We start from the raw sequence: 19104 nt of genomic DNA, 5'->3' as shown, positions 1-19104 counted from the left end.
ATAATCAATGGATCAATGACCAAATTAAAATGGAAATCCAGCAATATATGGAAACAAACAACAACAACAACACAAAGCCCCAACTTCTGTGGGACACAGCAAAAGCAGTCTTAAGAGGAAAGTATATAGCAATCCAAACATATTTAAAGAAGGAAGAACAATCCCAAATGAATGGTCTAATGTCACAATTAGCAAAATTGGAAAAAGAAGAACAAATGAGGCGTAAGGTCAATAGATGAAGGGACATAATAAAGATCAGAGAAGAAATAAATAAAATTGAGAAGAATAAAACAATAGCAAAAATCAATGAAACCAAGAGCTGTTTCTTTGAGAAAATAAAGTAGAAAAGCCTCAAGACAGAATTATTAAGAGAAAAAGAGAATCAACACACATCAACAGAATCAGAAACAAGAAAGGAAAAATCACGACAGACCCCACAGAAATACAAAGAATTATTAGAGAATACTATGAGGACCTATATGCTAACAAGCTGGGAAACCTAGGAGAAACGGACAACTTCCTAGAAAAATACAACCTTCCAAGATTGACCCAGAAAGAAACAGAAAATCCAAACAGACCAATTACCAGCAACAAAATTGAAGTGGTAATCAAAAAACTACCCAAGAACAAAGCTCCCAGGCCAGATGGATTTACCTTGGAATTTTATCAGACATACAGAGAAGACATAACACCCATTCTCCTTAAAGTTTTCCAAGAAATGGAAGAGGAGGGAATACTCCCAAACTCATTCTATGAAGCCAACATCACCCTAATACCAAAACCAGGCAAAGACCCCACAAAAAAGAAAACTACAGACCACTACCCCTGATGAACGTAGATGCAAAAATACTCAACAAAATATTAGCAAACCGAATTCAAAAATACATCAAGAGGATCATACACCATGACCAAGTGGGATTCATCCCAGGGATGCAAGGATGGTACAACATTCGAAAATCCATCAACATCATCCACCACATCAACAAAAAGAAAGACAAAAATGACATGATCATCTCCATAGATGCTGAAAAAGCATTCGACAAAATTCAACATCCATTCATGATAAAAACTCTCAACAAAGTGGGTATAGAGGGCAAGTACCTCAACATAATAAAGGCCATATATGATCAACCCACAGCCAACATCATACTGAACAGCGAGAGGCTGAAACCTTTTCCTCTGAGATTGGGAACAAGACAGGGATGCCCACTCTCTGCACTGTTATTCAACAGGGTACTGGAGGTCCTAGCCATGGCAAGTAGACAAAACAAAGAAATACAAGGAATCCAGATTGGTAAAGAAGAAGTTAAACTGTCACTATTTGCAGATGATATGATATTGTACATAAAAAACCTAAAGACTCCACTGCAAAACTACTAGAACTAATATCGGAATTCAGCAAAGTTGCAGGATACAAAATTAACACACAGAAATCTGTAGCTTTCCTATACACTAACAATGAACTAATAGGAAGAGAAATCAGGAAAACAATACCATTCACAATAGCATCAAAAAGAATAAAATACCTAGGAATAAACCTAACCAAAGAAGTGAAAGACCAATACCCTGAAAACTACAAGACACTCTTAAGAGAAATTAAAGAGGTCACTAACAAATAGAAACTCATCCCATGCTCCTGGCTAGGAAGAATTAATATCATCAAAATGGCCATCCTGCCCAAAGCAATATACAGATTCGATGCAATCCCTATCAAATTACCAACAGCATTCTTCAATGAACTGGAACAAATAGTTCAAAAATTCATATGGAACCGTCAAAGACCCTGAATAGCCAAAGCAATCCTGAGAAGGAAGAATAAAGTGGGGAGGATCTCACTCTCCAACTTCAAGCTCTACTACAAAGCCACAGTAATCAAGACAATTTGGTACTGGCACAAGAACAGAGCCACAGACTATTGGAACAGAATAGAGACTCCAGACATTAACCCAAACATATATGGCCAATTAATATACGATAAAGGAGCCATGGACATACAATGGGGAAATGACAGTCTCTTCAACAGATGGTGCTGGCAAAACTGGACAGCTACATGTAAGAGAATGAAACTGGATCACTGTCTAACCCCATACACAAAAGTAAACTCCAAATGGATCAAAGACCTGAATGTAAGTCATGAAGCCATAAAACTCTTAGAAAAAAACATAGGCAAAAATCTCATGGACATAAACATGAGCAACTTCTTCATGAACATATCTCCCTGGGCAAGGGAAACAAAGGCAAAAATGAACAAGTGGGACTATATCAAGCTGAAAAGCTTCTGTACAGCAAAGGACACCATCAATAGAACAAAAAGGTATCCTACAGTATGGGAGAACATATTCATAAATGACAGATCTGATAAAGGATTGACATCCAAAATATATAAAGAGCTCACATGCCTCAACAAACAAAAAGCAAATAATCCAATTAAAAAATGGAGCTGAATAGACAGTTCTCTAAAGAAGAAATTCAGATGGCCAACTGGCACATGAAAAGATGCTCCGCATCGCTAATCATCAGAGAAATGCAAATTGAAACCACAATGAGATATCACCTCACACCAGTAAGGGTCACCATCATCAAAAAGACAAACAACAACAAATGTTGGCGAGGTTGTGGAGAAAGGGGAACCCTCCTACACTGCTGGTGAGAATGTAAACTAGGTCAACCATTGTGGAAAGCAGTATGGAGGTTCCTCAAAATGCTCCAAATAGAAATACCATTTGACCCAGGAATTCCACTTCTAGGAATTTACCCTAAGAATGCAGCACTCCGGTTGGAGAAAGACAGATGCACCCCTATGTTTATCGCTGCACTATTTACAATAGCCAAGATATGGAAGCAACCTAAATGTCCGTCAGTAGATGAATGGATAAAGAAGATGTGGTACATATACACAGTGGAATATTATGCAGCCATAAGAAAAAAACAAATCCTACCATTTGCAACAACATGGATGGAGCTAGAGGGTATTATGCTCAGTGAAATAAGCCAGGTGGAGAAGGAAAAGTACCAAATGATTTCACTTGTATGTGGAGTATAAGAACAAAGGAAAACTGAAGGAACAAAACAGCAACAGAATCACGGAACCCAAGAATGGACTAATAGTTACCAAAGGGAAAGGGACTGGAGAGGATGGGTGGGAAGGGAGGGATAAGGGTGGGGAAAAAGAAAGAGGGCATTACGATTAGCATGTATAGTGCTTGGGGGGCACGGGGAGGGCTGTGCAACACAGAGAAGAGAAGAAGTGATTTTACAGCATCTTACTACACAGATGAACAGTGACTGTGAAGGGGTATGTGGGGGGGACTTGGTGAAGGGGGGAACCTAGAAAACATAATGTTCTTTCTGTAATTGTAGATTAATGATACCAAAAAAAAAAAAGAGTTAAGAACCACTCAATCTAAGTAATAAACATTGAGAAGAGAGTCACAGAGGTAGAGTGATACAGCATCAGTGAGAAAGAGATCTGTCTTTGTTGTCACTTGATTTCACCCAGGAAACCAAATTTGTCATCAAAGACAGAATTTACTCCCACATCTATAGTGGGAGTGATTAAACTACAATAAAAAGTGGTTTGAGTGGGAAAGGCAGGACCCAAGTTACATGCCAATATGACATTTCCAAGTTAGGAAAGCATTAAAATTGTGGAAATTGTGCCTTTCATATAAAATGAGGCAACATACGTAAAACATTTACTTCTGTTTTCATTGTGGCTGCTACTGAGGTCATTATCACTCTTCTTGCTAAAGTTACTTACTTTGGATTCCCTTGCACAGGCTTAGTCAAATGGCTTCCTTGGCAAAACGAAGTAATTTATTGAGTTAAAGACTGTATCAGCTATACCAGTAGCACAATAATGCTGCATAACCATCCATTCCACAACTCAGTGACATTTTACAGAAAGTGTGTATTTCTGGCTCTTGCATCCACTGTGATTTGACTCACCTCAGCTAGGCTTGGTTCCACCTCAGTCTGTCCCAATGCTTTCCTTTTAAATCAACAGCTACTTTTTTTCTTCTCATGAAGAAAGATAGGAGAAGACAGGAGGGCAAGTCCAGTTGCCAAGCATATTTCAAATCCCTGTTTATGTCCCATGTGCTAACATCCCATTGGATCCTGTCCAGGGTCAAGGAGCTGGGAAGTATCATTCTGCTAGGGAAAGGGTGAATAGAACATCACTAGTTTCATCTTACTATAGTCAGACAGCCTTTATTTTGTGAGCATTCAGGTTACAAGTGACTTGCATATATGTCCTGTCCTCTGGGAATCCACACTCTGAGAGCTTTTTCCTTGTTTCTGATTTTAGAGGTGTTCAGTTGCTGTATCTTCCAACCTCTAAGTGATTGCTCTTCCATTCCTCCCACCCTCTCCTAACTTACTTTAGGGTCAAAGTGAATCATGTCTTGGTTTTAAAGGTTTATTAGGCTTGTATCTTACAATCATGAAATTATAAGGATTGTTGTCTATATTACTAGTACTTGTGACATTATTTTTATGGGAAAATGTAGTATTATTTGTCTTGCAAATAATTTTGTAAGACAACCCATTGTACATGAAGGAATATTTATCATAAATTGTATATAATTCATTTCACATGTAGTGAAATGTAGCTAATTTGTTATCTAATATTATAATTCAAATAAGCTGTGAAAAACTAGAGAAATTATTCAACATAAGTAGTAAGGATTTCTGGCTAAATATAAGGTAACTTGATCTGTTAACTTAAAATTTTTTTCTTTCCATAACAATTTATTACCTTTTATAGGAAATTTTATCTCTCTATGGCCAAAAGTTGTCAAAGGGCCAATATACAACATTATACTAATTCTATATGACAAACTTTGACATTAATTTTTCTTCTGATTCTAAAATTCCTTCGTATTTTAACAAAGTACACATGCAACTCAACCTGCTTATGCCTTCTTAGGACTCCTTTTAATAATGGTCCAGAAAATTAAATTAAATTTGTATCTTTTAATAGTGCTATTATAATCTCATTTTTATAAGTAGGCTTAGTGGCCTTTGAATGCTGATACCTGGTATGCAGGCAGGAGAATATTCTTGAGCCCTTACGAGTTTTGTTTAGATGTTGTATATAGCTCATTGTAGCTAAAGAGTCAGGAATTAATCAGCACACCATAGATTTAGAGAATTCAATATCCCAAATGAGAGGAATATATTTCCCAGATCTGAGATCAAGTAAGTTACCATGGAAAATTATTAACAAAAGCCTCATTCAAGAGGATTTCAGACACTAAACTATGCTTAGCAGGATTAGTAGCATAATGTGGTAAGAGGACACTGAATAAGATTTTATGATTAATGTTTCATTGTGGTGCAGTGGGGCTTCTTTTCTTACAGCGAGAAATGTGCCCCACTCAAATGGGAACTGCAGTGAGGCACTGAGGCTTTGGAAGAAAACTGGACAAGCAGAATCAGAGCACAGGGTAGAATCTTGGATTTGCCTGTAATGCTCTATGATCCTTCACAGGTAACTTTAAAATGATGAGACCAGATAGCATACCTTCTGCTTTCAATTTAATGTTTCAACTAAAAATCATGACCTTAAATATAGCTGTTCTTACTCTAAATGGTTAAATCCAGTTATTCAAGATTTAAAATTTAATCCAAAGATTCTTAAATGTTATGAAGAAATATAGTTAGCCTTAGCTAAAATTGATTAATGGACACAGAAATAAACTACAAATACTCCCAAAACTCTTCTTAATGTTGACATAAAAAATTACTTTAGGATTTCATTTTGATTTGTGCCTCAATAATGAATTCTCCATTAGGAGCCCTAGGAGTAAATGAATCAATAAATTTCAGCCACACTGGAATGTTTCAGGAGACAGATTTACTTTTGCTTTAAAAAGTTTACTCTTTAACACTTTTCATTGGAGGTAATGAATCCCTGAAAGAACATTTTTTCTTAAATTCCTAAATACCTGCTAGTAGTATCATTTTTTTATATAAGCCATTTTCATTCATCATGAATTATTCATGCAGCTATCTTAATTTTAATTACCAACCCAACAAAGTTAAAAATCACACTGTACCTAAAAATATAAACACTATCACACTGAAGTTGAGAATGCATTATTCTTTATACATAATTGCTATCATGCTGAGGTTGGGTTGCCACCTTTTCCTGTGAAACCACAAAGAGGTTCTGTATGTCTGCCTTCAACATATGCACGTTCGTTACTTTTACCCTTGTTAAAAACAGACCCTTTTGGCAATCTTCTTTTTTCTAATACTTTTCATCCTAGAAGGTTTATTAGTTTTAGTTTACAGAACCTTTCAGCTTTAGTTTACAGAACCTTTCCATTCATATGGTCCCTCAATAGAAGACTTCTCACCAAATAATTGACTCAGTAACTCATAGGAAGGACAGAAACCAGGGTTCCAAGAATCCTGAGTTAGAGATCCTTGGAGTCATAGTAGTTTCAAAGCTCTGTCAGTTTGCTAAGAATGAAGTAGATCTATAAAATTGTATGTGGTGCCCTCCTGGTATTGCTTCTGGCAAGGGTAAGGGCTTTTTCAGATGGATGCCAGTTCCACTTATTCCATTCATATACCTATGGGTCAGTAACACAACTCATTTCAATGGTGTAGATCACCTTTCCATGAAAAGGGGAAAGATGATAGGACACTGCATTCCAAACATTGTGTATGTAACTCTCCCAAACACATCCCAATGAATACAATTGAAATAGTAGTTATCCATTTCTTGGTAATAGAAATACATTTTTTTCAACCTTAAATTTCTAGTTAAAATGAAAGAATGGTAGTAATCATTAAGTAAAAGCTCTTTTTATTAATAGGGTCTCAAAAGTTCATAAATTTTTGGTTCTAGCTATATGAGTAATTATCAAAACTTTATAGAGTATTCAAACTAAGAATAATCATTTCAGTATTGTTCATAATAGGAAATGTTTGGAAACATTTATATCAAATGCATATTATTGGGAAGTTTTTATAAAGATCCTGGCTAGCAGGTAAAACCATATTACTAAGTCAGAAAAGCAAATTTCAGAAAAGTATTTTAAGTATGGCATTATTGCTGTTAAAATATACACATTGACCCATTTAATCTTCATTAAGAACCATATAGAGTAGATATATTACTATGATACTATTATTATAACACCTATATTTGTAGATGTGATAAATGAGGTATAAAGAATTAAAAAACAAAACAAAACTGACCAGAATTGGTATTTCACCCCAGGCGATCTGAAACCAGAGCACAATTTTCCCAATCCAGTGGCTCACTGTTTCAGAAGGGAGAGAGATTTCACTCAGTTAATGATAACAAAAAAAGAAAAAATACAGATACATATATATGTAACAAATTAATCAAAATGCAAACTATTTCAACAGTTTATAAAAACACTTCAAATATTCCTCCAACTGAATTATGCCAAAATGTAGTTCATTTGCTTTATACTGATTTCAAATCAAACTCCTCAAACTAATCCAAGTCCTATTTTTCTGGAATGTTCCTGAGTATATACTATCCTTTCAAATAAAAAAAAACCCTTCTTAAAACAGAAAAAGATGAGAAATGGCATTAGTAAGTAAAATCTACCTGCTGCTTATCAAAACTACACACCTCTTTATAACTTTCCATATATGGATTATACTATTGAAGAACAGGTTCTGGCTTTGTCAAGACAACGTAACAGCATTAAAGTACTGCTTTTGGGTTTGTGTTCTATTTTGTTTTGTTTTGTTTCGATTTTTGCTTACTAATTATATGCATGACAATTTTCATTGAACTTTGCAAAGCAGAAAGTGAAATACCAATAACCTCTGTAATCAGACCCCTCTGTTTCATTCTAAAGAATCTGAAAACTTTCAGGTGCTTTATAGTTTGCATCTCTTGCCAATTCTTACATTCCTGTTGGCAGCCAGATGCTAAGAGCCCAAATGTGCATGGGTATCAACACATCTAATCTTACAAGTAGCATCACCAATAAGATCAGTTTCCTACTATAACTTATATTACTATATTTTAGGAATACTCAGTATGTTTTTACCTTGTATTGTGGACTAAAACTGACCACCAGTCCCATGGTCCAATTTTGCCACAAGTCTCTAAAGCTACCACAAATACTGAAATTGTATAGAAAAATTCCTTTGCAATGTAATCCAACAACGTTCTTACTAGTTTGTAAAAAGTGATAAAAAGCCTTTGAGCCAAACTCCTTTTTTGGGTTTGCACGATGATTCCAGGGAAAGTCATGCTTATTGTATTAGATCATTGGATCCCATCATGACTTTGCAAGAAACTCATTCCATCTCAAAACATACCTGCTATAAACCATGACTACGTCAGTAACTTGCAAAATGTCCAGAGGTAAGCTGGAGCTCACTAAACTGAGGCTCTAAGAGCTGAATTTTAAATATTCATGAAGTTTGCAAGCCTGTTCTTAAATCACTGATAGCTTATAAAGGCCACAGGTTATGATGAACCTCTAGAAAGCCTATAAATCAGGGCTTTTCCCCAACTTAGAGAGCTGGTTTACCAACATACCACTGGATTTACCAGATGTAATCCTCTCCCTAACAATGCTATCTATTAATATTAGTGAAACTAAGGAATTTGTAGATCATATACAGACTGTTTATGATCATACCCAGGCCTTATCATTCTCATGTGTGGTTGACTAAAGTTATAAACGATGGTTTCCTGAAGATTATTGAAGAAGAAATTAATTTTCACAGCTTTTCTAGGTTTCCTGCTGCCAATAGTTCACTTCTTATGAGGAAATAAAAGACAGTTTTGCTGATTTAAAAGTGATATATCAATTTGTCTTAAATGTTCCCCTTCTGTTTTAGCTGAGGTCTTATTAGTCTATGAGCATATTCACCATATTGCCTTGTCATTTATTCTTTCCTCATTTATGCCTCAAAAGTTACATTTTTATTAGGCACTATGGAGCCAGAACAAGGCACTTCGCTGCTCAGTAAAGTCACCACCATCCAAAGCGCTCTTACAGAAGATCGAGGGAACAGATGGGCCAGTAAACCCGGGCTGTGGTGACCAGCCATAAAAGTGCTCCTCCCAGGGTGTCTTAACAACAGCCGAAGCATTAGAGGTATTTCCTCTAGAGCCATCTGGCTTTGATTTTTGTAGCTATTTTTTCTGTCGACAGACAGAGCCACAAAGTTAAGGAAGCAATAATTCTTCTCTAGTTACTGTAACTGTTAAACCACCAATCTTTCTAAAGTCACTCATAGAATACCGGGGCCCAGCTCACAGAGGAGTGTTCTGTGGGGTAAGACCGTGTTATCTAAGGGAGGAGGGGTGCCACAGACACTGGGGTTTATAGTCGGTGTTCATGTCCTTTGGGAGTTCTCATAGTTAAGAGGCTGAAGTGATGTCCATTTGTTTTCTCCCAAATGTACTTGAAGACCCACGCATGCCCTTCAACTACCCCCCAAAAAATACTTTATAAGAAATGAAGCAAAGTGATGGTGCTCTTTAGGGAAAGCACCCTTCTCCTTACCCCCATCCTGATTTTTATTCTGGCAATAATTACAGTCATGTTAATGGTACCATTGAGTTGTATTTACTAAAGCTTTATGCAATTCTGATTAGATCTATCATTGCTGGTAGATAAAGAATCTCACATAACGCTGTTTGAGAAAAAGTTTCCCACTAGGATGGTGGAGGTGGCTGGCAAGGTCCAGTTGGAAAAGCATTTAGAAGATGAGGAAGTCAATTAGCAGAGTGGGAAGGAGAGGTGAGTGAAAATATATGAGAGCACTTGCAAGTTTTTGATAGCTAACTGGCTCAAACATAGATTACATATGATTATAAACACAGAAGATTGATGGTACAACATCAGCTATTTGGTGCCAGGGGGTAAAAAAAGGAGAGGCCAGCCACAGTGATCTCTCCAATGACAGAGTTTCACAAAAGAGAACAGATTCTAAAAATAGTAAATTAAGAGTCTCAGAGTGAAGTGGGGTAAGACTATCTAGATGTCACTGAAGAAATAAAGCCATAAGCAGAAAACATGAACCATATTCCAGAAGTTGCAGGAACATGATGTGTTAGGCCATAGGATGTAAGATGGATCTGGCTGGCTCCACTGAAACCAGAAACTGAGTAATGCATAGCTTGCCGACGTCTACTTCAATTTCATGCTTCCTTCCTGGCACAGGTGTTATATTTAGCTTTCCAGTTTAATGGAGTAATAAGAACAGAGTTGATGCTGCTGGCAAGCTTTCAGTTATCTTAGATTTTTGGAGTTCCTTGGCTCTTTTTGGGGGGAGTGGTTTAAAATAGCAGCCTAATTGTATTATGCCTTGTGCTTATTCTGACAGAAAATACTGGCTTTAAAGTGTTCCTGATTGGACCATCTGTTTTATATATATATATATATATGTGTGTGTGTGTGTGTGTGTGTGTGTACATATATATAAAATCAAAAACGCTATTATTTTGAATTGCTATCTGTTAGATCAATTAAGAATAAGAAAACTAAAAGATTTTATTCATATTCACCTATTTATTCTCTGATGCTCTTTCTTCCTTTATGTAGATCTGAGTTTATGACCTATATTAGTTTTCCTTTTCTCTGAAGAACCTCTTTTAACACCTCTTACAAGGCAGGTCTAATGGCAACAAATAAACCCCCAATTTTTGCTTGTCTGAGAAAGTCTATTTTTTCTTCATTTTTGAAGGTTTATTTCATAGGGTATAGAATTCTAATCTGGTGGTGTTTTTCTCACAGCACTTTAAATATTTCACTCCATAAATCCCCCAAGGCAGGCTAGGCTCCAGTAAAATAATTTCTCCTGAGGGCAGGAGAAAGAACAGAATGATCTGGTATGTTTTTTAAATGTTTGCTTTCCCCTTCTCCCCAGTGGAAGCATAAGGGGATGTTTTTCTGACATTCAGTCTTTAAAGATCTGGTCAAGCTTCTGGAGGTAGAACTCTCAAAACCATGAGGGTTTCCTATGACTGGATCCCTCTGGAGTTTGTAACTCTCAAACTTGTTCACAACTGGGCCTCCAGAAATTTGTCAATACAGTTCAGGTTTTCCTATCATGCACCGGTTCCTATGGAAGTTTCTGCTCATGGCTTTCTGCTGGAGCAAATTGTGCTTTCCGTATGTACCCGTTTTCCTCTCTAATTTTTAAGGCAGTGTCTTGCCTTGTGACATCACTTCTCTGATGGTTCTAATGAAAAGTGCTTAATTTTTCAGCTTGTACAGTTTTTTATTGTTAGGACAAAGAGGCTACTTCTAAGCTCCTTTCATGATGATCTAGAAACTGGAAGCCAACCACGGTTTTGAAATCTTGAAGGACTTAGATGAAACAAAGACAGAATGGTGAATCTTTTCTGGAAGGTTTTCAATTTATCTTTGCCCAGATACATCAGAGAAATTATCTATGGCCTTATGAAATGTATTTCTTCAATATAAAGACTTGAAAGTCAAAATGACTCCTTCGTCCACTGTCCCCAGAATGGATGTTATGTTAGCAGGCATGAAAACAACATTAATCTCATTGTATATGTCCATCACAGTTCTCGAGTGACCAGGAGCACTGTCACTGAACAGTAATATTTTGAAAAAACTCTTTTTTCTGAACATTAGGTCTCAACAGTGTACTTAAAATATTTAGTAAACCATGGTATAACCTGATGTGTTATCCTACAGGCTATCTTGTTCCATTTGTAGAGCACAGGCATAGTAGATTTAGTCTAATTCTTAAGGAACCTAGGATTTATGGAATGGTCAATGAGCATTGGCTTTAACTGAAAGTTGCCAGCTGGATTAGCCCTTAGTAAGAGAGTCAGCCTATCCTCTAAAACTTTGAAGCCAGTCATTGACTTTTCCTCTCTAGCTATGAAAGTCCTAGATGGCAGCTTTTTCCCATATAAGGGTATTTCACCTCTATTGAGAATCTAAGGGTATTTCATCTCTATTGAGAATATTGTTGTTGAGTGTAGCCATATTCATTCATTATCTTAGATCTACTGGGTAACTTCCTACAGCTTCTACAACCAGCACTTGCAGCTTCACCTCATACTTACATTAGGAAGATGGCTTCTTCCCTTTAACCTCATGAACCAAATTTCTATTAGCTTCCAACTTTTCTTCTGTACCTACCTCACCTCTATCAGCATTCATGGAATTGAAGAGTTAAGGCCTTGCTTTGGAGTAGGCCTTGGCTTATGAGAATAGTATAGCTGGTTTGATCTTCTATTCAGACCACTAAAACTTTCTACATATCAGCAATCAGGCTGTTTTGTTTCCTTATCATTTGTGTGTTCACTGGAGTAGCACTTTTAAATTCCTTCAGGAGTTTTTCCTTTGCATTCACAACTTGGCTGTTTTGTGCAAGAGGTCTAGCTTTCAGCCTATCTCAGCTTTTGACATGCCTTCCTCACTAAGCTTAATCATTTCTAGCTCTGATTTAAACTGAGAGACTTGTGACTCCTCCTTTCACTTGAACACTTAGAGGTCATTGTAGGGTTATTGATTGGCCTAATTTCAGTATTACTGTGTCTCAGGGAACAGGAAAGCATGAGGAGAGGGTGACAAGACAGAAGAATGGCTGGTTGATGGAGTAGTCAGAACCACACACATTTATCCATTTAGTTCACCATCTTATATGGGCATAGTTCATGATGCTCCAAAACAATTACAATTTTTGTAACATTAAAGATTACCATGATAAATATAATAATGGAAAAGTTTGAAATAGTGCAAAAATTACCAAAATACAACACAGAGACACAAAGTGAGCAAATGCTGTTGTAAAAATGGTGCCAAAAGAATTCCTTAATGCAGGGTTGGAAAAACATCAATTTTTAAAAAAAAAGTTTCTGCAATAAAGTGAAGCACAGTAAAAGGAGAAATGCCTGTAATAAAAAGAACCTAAGATACCAACTTTTCCTACCCATACACAATTAAACACTTGGGTTACTTCTATGTAAAGATTTGTAAGATATTTCAATTCTTTTCCTTTATCTGAAAAAATCACAGATATTTACAACAAGAACAAACAAAAGAAAATGAAATTATTTTCAACAGAAGTCAAGAGTAAGTCTGAACAGTGCTACAGGGAAATCCATAAGGGCTAAATTTTAATGGACATACATAAGATATAAAGGAACATGTCTTAAGTTGCATTACATAGTAAGTGCTCTGTTCTGTTTTTACTTAATTTACATGTGATAGATTAGGTGAGGAGTGCTAGGTAAGCTTCTGCTTGTCCCTGCACTGATGCTGCACCACAGGCTATGAAATAAGGATGCCGGGGTGGTAAAAATTAGACACTTGGTGTAATGCAGAACATTCGGAGAGGTGCCTGGCTATATACTTGCAGGCATCAGATGGAGTACAAAGTACTTCTAAAGAAAGTAGCACTCCTTGAACTGTATAAAGAAAACCTTCCCTGAAACAAGCATGTCTTGGTGTGCTAGTTGGAGTACATTACATTCCTAAGTCTGGTGAGACTTTTCAGAGTAACAGAGAGTGTGAGACTGAATGAAGAATAGTACAGAACTGCCATGTGTACAGGAACTACCTGTTGGCTCTAGGAAAATCAAGCAATACTGAGAAGAAGTAAGCCATATAATTGCTGATCTAAGTCATCTGGAGAGAAGAACATTCCTAATCCAGAGCAAGACTTAAGACCTGGGACTTAACTGATAGCCCATGCCAACATTTCCTTAACCTAAGGAAATGACAAACAGTAAGTTTAGCATGTAGAGGAGAAAGTGTTCTCTTCCAGCTCATTCCCTAGGCCACTCTCCTACACTATCTTCCCTAATACTTAACCTCACACCAAACACCCTAACGCCAAAAGAACGGACCCAAGCAAAATTAGTTCGTTCAGAAAGCAAGCCAACAAGGAAGCTCTGTAAGAATATGGGAGGCAAAAAGGGAAGAAAAGAAATAATATAAACAGCTAATAGAAAATGCACAATGGAATAGGTATATCATGAAGCTGATAAAAAAAAGAGCAAATATTTCACAATAAAATCCAAAACTTTAAAGAAAATGTGGCCTCTCTGAACCAAAATTCAAAGATGAGTTCCAATGGCTCAAACGAAGGTGATAAGGAAATAGCTGAAGTATATCTCAGGGAAGAAATGGAAATGGAAAGAAATAGAAAAAGAAAATCACTGTGAAGTCTGGAGCCATATATATAAACAGACATCAAGGGCAGATAGGAAAATTTAGACAAATCAAAAAAGATGTTGAAAAAGAAAAAAAGTTAAATTAATCATAAAATTAAACACAAAGGAAATTCTCCGTATAAATTATTGTTGCCCCTGGTAGAAAAAGAAGGCAAACAAAATAAACTAATACTCAAAAATGTAACAGAAGTATTTTCTGAAATAAAGATTTGACTCTAAAGAAAATGTAGAGAAAAAATTCAAGAATATAGTGAAGCAGTGTTTACAAATCTTTAGAAAAAGTATTTTATGCTAGTTCAAATAAAAAATACATATTTTCAAATGTGCAATAGCTCACTAATATACCTGTGATTAGTATTCATTGTCAAATAAATAACTAAACAAACCAGTTGGCTGGTATTGTAAACTAGATTATCTACAAATTAATACTGTAATCAATTACATATGATAGATTAAAGGACACTATTTCAAATAGTACTGAACTTGCTAATAATAAAGGAAAATCCCAAGAAGCTGACATTAAAGAGGAACCTCTAAGCATAGCTGAGTGAAGAACTGAGGCTGTGAGCTGTTCTGGGCAGTGGGGAGGTTCCCTGCTTTAGAGAAATTAATGGCCATGGATTTCAATGATGGCATAAGACAGGAAAGAAGACCTTAGGACCTGCATGAAGTGAGACTGTAAGTGATTTTGTTTATCTCTGCAATTAGTTCTCAGTGGAAAAAGAAAATGTAGAACCTCAGAATTCCAAGAAGTACTCTGGGCCTCATATGAGTTTAGGATCAAATTTATTTCACCTACATGATCCCATAAAGAGGCCACATGTGACTGCCATGCACACGCACACGTACACAAACCCTCACTAAAGGGGAATTTACAATAAAAAATGTACAAAAATACAAAGGGACGTTTCTATAACATATTTACTCATATTTAGATGTCTTTTTCACATTTTGGATATCTGGAAACAGTGGAATAATAAAATTATAATCAATAGTTTTTTTCACCCCCTTTCTTAAGAATAAAAGAGAAAGGTTGCATCTTACCATTGATGACATTTTAGATCTGGTGATGTATGCAAATCTGTAAAGAGGAAAGTCAAAGCAATGATAGCCTACTAGAATAACAAGTATTTGGATAATACAATGATAATCTGAAAGAATAAGAAATTAACAGGATTAAAATGATTGTTTTTTAAAGTAATTGTTACAATAGGAAAAGCATAAGACGTTAAAAAAAAAGAACAGGCAGGTTTAAAAAAATCACCTAAATGAAAATTCTATAAATAAATACCTATCAAGGAAATCAAAATTAAATGGATGACTAGGTTACAGACACAATTAAACAAAGATGAAGACAGCAATTAAAACTAGAACATAAGCTAGGGAAAATTCTTAGAAGCAATGATTGTTCAGTGACAGAAAACAAGAACAGAGATTAAGAGGCATGAAGGAGAGTATGACAAGTCTAACATTTGGTAAATGGGGATTCCAGAAGAAAAAAATAAGAGAAAAACTATGAGAGGTAACACTCAAGGAAGCAATTGCTGAGACTTTTCTAGAATTTATAAAAATATATCAATACTCCATCTCATAAGCACAATAAACTATAAGTAGATTAAGTAAACACCAAATCACACTTAACAGAATACTGAACTAAACCTAGAACTAACAAGGAAATTGGAAAATATTTCAAGATGACCAAAAAAAGCCTCCTCTTGATAAACTTATGCAATACAAATAAACGATTAAAATTAGAGTCCATTTTGAGGCTTTAAGTGAATATATTAGAAAGAAAAAGTGGACTGAAAACTCAAGCCATCTCTCCCCATTCAAAAAGTATAAAAATGGTAACAGAGTAAACTCAAAGAAAGCAAAATTAAAAGAAAGAAATAATAAGTAGAGGAACTGTAAATTCAAAAATGGAAAAAAAATAAAAAGGATCAAGAAAACCAGAAGCTGCTTCTTTGGAGAGTCTGATTAAATAGATGCTTCTCCTGCAAATGTATAGAAGAAAAAGAAGGAAAAAAAAAATAGGAATGAAAGACAAAAAAGACAAAAATTGCAGGATTTTTTTTTTTTTGTATCTTAAAGCATGCTATGAGCAAGGCTGATAAACTGTAACTGTTGAACAATTTTCAAAAAATATGACAGACATCAAAAGTAACTATATGAAGTGAGAAAAGCAAACTCGTATTTAGATGTCTTTTTCACATTTTGGATATCTGGAAACAATGGAATATTAAAGTTATAATCAATAGTTTTTTTCCCCCTTTCTTAAGAATATAAAGAGAAAAGCTGCATTAAAGAATTAGAATCGATACCTAAAACATACCAGTGGCAAACTAAATGCAGAAATTAAATGCATAATATCCAATCATAAGATGGCTGTCTTCACAGCCAATGAAGGAATAGTTTTAAAATTAGGAAACTTTAGAAAACTGAATAGTATTTTACTACATTAAACAGAATTTTTAAAAAAGTCATGTTGCCATTTCAACTGATGAAGGAAAAAGTCTTTGGTAAAATTTAAAAACCATTTGTATTAAAATTGTATCAAATCAATAACCTTAGCCAACAAGGACTAGATGAGAATTTCCTTGGCCAGATATTTTATATGCCCAAACTCACACAGATACCACAACTTAATGTGGAAGCTTGGAAAAACTTTCTTTGAAAAATGAAACAAAAGGAAGATTCCCAGGATCAATATGTTTATTCCACATTGTTTTGAAGCTCTAATAAATATGACCTAAAAAAAGATTCTGTAAAAAGTTATGATAAAGGAAAGACACAGATTATTTGCAAAAGACATGACATGATTATTTACACAGAAATAAACAAAAGAAAGTGAAGATAAATTATGAGTATAACTAAGAGTTCAGTGAAGTTGAACAAGATTAGTAAACAAATTCTAATTGTCATAATTTACACCATCAATAAATAATTAGAAAATCTAAAATTTAATTGATACTATTTACAAGAACACACAAAATGATCAAGCACATAGGAATAAATCTAACAAAGACATGCATGCTTTCAAGAAAAAATCATTAAACTTTATTAAAAGACAGCCTAAATAAATATGGAGAGCTATACCATGTAATGAGAGAGAAATCTTTTTTTTTATTAAGGTATCATTGATATACAATCTTATGAAGGTTTCACATGAGCAACACTGTGGTTTCAACATTTACCCACATTACCAAGTCCCCCCTGCCCTGCCACCCCACTGCACTCGCTGTCCATCAGCGTAGTAAGATGCTATAGAGTCACTACTTGTCTTCTCCGTGCTGTACTGCCTATGAGTGAGAAATCTTTATGTAATAAAAACACCACTTCTAAATTAATGTTTGCATTCATCGTGGACCACACACAGACACAGGGTGTCCAGGCAAAGGAAAGGAAATGCCTGGACGAAGGGGAGGCAAGGACAGTAAGGTAAAACTTAACCCAGGTCACAATTTTGTTCTAACCAAATCACAGGTTGAGGGCTCACAGAATGATTTTGTTTTCTAAAAATGTTTCTGCTATCTCTGTTTCTATACATAAGAGACTCATGCTTTAAAATGTTCTTGGTTTTACTATCTGGTCTGAGGGAGAAAAGACTGAAATTCAGGGGAAGTGAGTAGAGAACTCACTTAGATAAAATCAATGCTATTAAAGCCTCAAATTTAAGAGCTTTGGATTCTCTTACACATAATTTTCTTAAAAGCTTGTATAATTTTAATTTTATTGTAGTCATCAACTGATTATTTTGAAAAAGCAATCACAGAAATCTAAAAAAAAATCAAGGTGTGATGAGAATCCTTAAATAGACCACATTTCAGAAGCCCAACTCTAAAAAGCTAAATATAACAGGCAAAGTTCTGTATTTTCTTCTCTACTGAGAAAGGTAATATTGCATGGATTGAAAACAGGGGTGTTAAATAGAAAAATAATTGGGTTAGGAGAAATCACTGTTTGGTGAGTTTAAATGACATACAAGCAGAGAAGAAAAGCAAGGGATAATAGGAAACATCTGCTAATAGAATTTAGAATAATTATTTAATTTTTGCTTATAATATAATGACATTTAAAGTAATTTATTTTATATATTTACTTCTAGTATGTAAGTGGTTTCATTGTTTTAACTTGGATACCTGATTAAAGATGCTGTATAATTTTATTATCTCCTCAATTTGCTAGCTAATAATAGTAGTCTCTGTACTTCTTCCTAAACAATTTGTCTTTTCCCATTAATTTTAACATGAGCTTTATGTGTTATTTTATTGGCTTCTCTACTGTATCTCTAGATGTTGGAGTTGTTGTCTTAATCATGGACCCTCTTCACTTTTCTTCCCAAATGTATGCAATTTTCTAGTTCTTTAAACACCATTAAAAATTTTACATCTCCAGGCCAGAAGTTTGCTCTGGCCATCAGATGGACATATTCAACTTTTCTACTTCGTATCTCTACATATCAAAATAAGAATCTGTATTGTCCCCATAAAACGTTGTTCCTCCTATGGTATTCCTCTAGTTCAGAAATTAGCAGCACCATACACCCAGGATTTCAAGCTACAAGTTTAGAGGGCTCATCCTTAAGTAACCCTTCCCCAGTGACTCCTCCTCATAGTTAGATGAGTTGACTAATGTAACTCTTCAGTACAAGCTGTGTGTCCTGTCTGAGAAGTGGACATAGTAAATAATGACTGACTCCTAAATAACCTACAATTATCCACTTTCTTTGCAAATCATGTCAACTGCTTTACAAAACAGCTGGAGCTTGAAAAGTCAGTGTTGGACTAAGTACCCCACCAGGCCAGAATAACTCTTCTTCTCTTCATCACCAAAAAGGTGTTTGCTGAAAATACCCACCAAGCTACACAGAGTAACTAAGTTAAATGGGGTCCTTGTTTTAGGGAAAAGTATAGGGCAAATATAATTAA

The sequence above is a fragment of the Manis pentadactyla genome, chromosome 1 (assembly GCF_030020395.1).
Source record: "Manis pentadactyla isolate mManPen7 chromosome 1, mManPen7.hap1, whole genome shotgun sequence".
Taxonomy (NCBI): domain Eukaryota; kingdom Metazoa; phylum Chordata; class Mammalia; order Pholidota; family Manidae; genus Manis; species Manis pentadactyla.
Note: the sequence above shows the minus strand (reverse complement) of the source record.